Here is a 3,291-nt window from a genome sequence, read left to right on the forward strand (position 1 = left end):
ATCGGAAGTGCCTCCTTATTACGCACAAAAAAATGAATACTCCCCCGGCTAGCTGGGACCCACCTTGCTGGGAGGCTGACTTGTGGGCCTACTATGTTGACGGGGATGAAGGGCTTTGTCAACTTAGTCAATATGAACAATTCTAGCTCCAGTGACCGTACGATGTCCATCCAACGAGCGTAGTGCTTCTTCAACCTCTGGTCTTCTTGCTCCAGCCGCCCAAAGCAGCGCCGGTCGTGCCGCATGCTCCTGCCTCCCGTGACCGGCTGTGCTGCCGCAGAGGCCTCACCGCCCGTTACTATTCCCACCGCTGGCCAGGCCCTGCGGCGACGGCAGCCTCACACCGCAGCCAAACCAGTGAACCCTCGTAGTCCTCTCCACGCGGGCTTCCACTGCCGCGTCGTCCCCTTCCTAGGCCTCGTCGTCGTCCACCGCCGTGGTGCTCTCCGCGCGGCGTGGTCAACGTGGTCAAGGAACGACTTCCATCGGAAGAGTACTGTACGTGGAGAGGCTGACAGCTGGGTCCATGGCCACAACACAATTTTTTTGTGATTTGCCAAGTAAGTCGCTTTGTCAGGCCTGTTGTGCTGCAAATCTGTCAAGACGAGGAGAGCTTTCATTCGGCTGGCCGAGAAAATGGACCATCAGTAATGAGAAATGGGCTGTACATTTTTAAAACACATCAAACCGGCAATTAGTTTCAAATATCTTTTTTTCATTTCAAGATTTTAAATTACATTAATTTTTATGCGTGGAGAATTTGTTGGATTTTATATTGATATACATTTATTTTTAAAATCAGTTTGAATATGAGTCAAAATTTCGGGATTAAAAACAGTTCGGACCGCACCGAAATATGCAAAATTTCGTATAATTTTTTAACCGTTGCCACAATATGGGCTGTAATGCTAACAAAAAGAATATGGGCTCCAAAAAAACCTTAAGAATTAGCAAATGGGCTGTAAATTATTAGAAATAATGGCAGATGGGTTGTATACTGTTTCCCACGGATTTGAGGCTTTCCTAAAAAAAGGTTGACGCACAAGCACTGACTGTCGGATGTCCATCCAACGACAGTCGTGCTTCTTCACTCCCTGCTCTTCCTACTCCAGCCGCTCAAACAAGCACCGGCGGGACTGCCTGCTCCCTCCTCCTCACGACCGGCTGTGCTGCCGTGCAGGCCTCACCGCCCGACCGTACTCTCATCACTGGCCTAGCCATCCCTCTACTCACCCACACCTGATGTTATTCTCCGGCGACGGCAGACGAACCAGAAAACCCTCGTACAGTCATAATCCCCTCCGCGTGGGAAACAACTACCGAGTCTTCCCTGCCTCCGTGTCGTCCCCTTCCTAGGCCTCGCCGTCGTCCACCGCCCTGGTTCTCTCGGTGCGGCGTGGTCAACATGGTCAAGGAACGACTTCCATCAGACATGGAATGTACGTGGAGAGGCTGACAGCTGGGTCCACGGCCGCAGCAAGGAAGTGCCTCCTTATTACGTGGAAAATAATGATTCCTCCACCTGACAGCTGGGACCCACCGGACGGGCCACTGTATTTCGCGAAAAAAAACGCTTCCCGCTGACTGCTGGGACCCACCAGATACATCTTTGCACGCAAGGAAGTGCGTCTGGGCAAAAAAATGATTCGCCCCCTGATTGCTGGGACCCACCAGCTACATCTTTGCAGGCAAGGAAGTGCTTGACAGTCGGGACGCACCTGGTCGAAGCGTACGTAGCGTTGTCAGTCTGGTCGATGTAGAGGCGCGCACGTGTCGTAGTAGAGGCGCGCACATAGCATGTACACATACGTACAGCGGCCAGGGTTTCGAACGCCTACTCGTGCATACATACGGCCAGGGCTTGTGTACATTGCTGTGTCGGAACGGAGAAACAGCGTCATCGTCGTGTTCATGGGGGGCAACGGAATGCGTCGTGTTGATCAGGAGGCAACGGAACGCGTGGGAGCCAACCGGCTGGGTCGAAACGGAATGTGTGGTCATTTTCATCGGGAGGGCTTGGACAGAACAGGCGATGGAAATGAGGCCTGGCGTACCACACAATGGAGGAAACGGACCTCCTACGTTCGGAACGGGGTCCGGTTGATCACGAGGGGTCTGGCGTACCACAAAACGGAGGAAACATACCTCCTATGGTCGAAACGGGGGTCCTGTTGATCGGGAGGGGTGTGGCGTACCGCAAAATGGACGAAACGGACTTTTGTTGGAGCACTACTGTCGAAACGGGGGTCCTGTTCGTCGGGAGGCGTGTGGCGTACCGCAAAACGGGACTCCACGGGATAGTGTTCATCTCCACCATCGACCCCCTCTAGCCTCCACGAGCTACTGTTCATCCACCGTCGACCTCCTCCAGCCTCCACCTGCGAGTGTTCATCCATGGGCTCCTGTTCATCCAGCCTCCACCGCGCTCTACTCCACCGGCTACTGTTCAACCAGCCTCTCCACAGGCTCCTGTTCAACCACCCCTCCACAGGCTACTGTTCATCCTGCCCTCCACCGTCTACTGTTCATCCTGCCCACCAAGGGGTGGTCCTGTTCATCCAGCCCTCCACGGGGTCCTATTCATCCAGCACCAACCGGCTCGATCGATCGGGGTCCTATTCATCCAGAGGCAACACCACGGGGTCCTGTTCATCCACCCCAACCGGGAACTGTTCATCCAACCCCCCTGCAACACTCACTGTTCATCCAGAGGCAGCATCGATCGGCTTCAGTTAGCAGCAGTAGCAAAGGAATCGCTCGATCGGGTTCAGTTAACAGTCATCGATCGATCGCTCGGGTTCAGTAACGCGTAGCTTGCAGTGCAATCGCTCGGGTTCAGTTAGAGCCCAATGCCTCGCTCGGGTTCAGTTAGAGCCAACGCCTCGCACACACGCGCATACGTGTATGAGAGAAACGCGCATCGCGCAGCCCCCGACCTCCCACCGTAACCGGGAACTCCCTGAAATTTTCCTCGCCCTCGCTTCTACCACGGTTTTTTCCGTCATGGACGGCCCAAAGAATGTCATGCAGCTGCGTCTCCGGCCCGCCCAGGACGAAAAGCCCATTTTCTGTCATGATTTTTTGTCATAGAAGTAGGAGTGTCGGAGTAATTGGACACGGATACCCCGTAGACGGCAAGACAAGAATTCAAGACATCGGGGCTAGCAAAGGCCCTCTGTCCAACTACCAGGCCGACTGCTGGCTGCCGACTGCTCCACCAGGCCAATTGCTGGCTGCCGACTGCTCCACCAGGCCGACTGCTGGCTGCCGATTGCTCCACCAGGCCGACTG

Source organism: Triticum dicoccoides, chromosome 6A, assembly GCF_002162155.2.
Source record: "Triticum dicoccoides isolate Atlit2015 ecotype Zavitan chromosome 6A, WEW_v2.0, whole genome shotgun sequence".
Taxonomy (NCBI): domain Eukaryota; kingdom Viridiplantae; phylum Streptophyta; class Magnoliopsida; order Poales; family Poaceae; genus Triticum; species Triticum dicoccoides.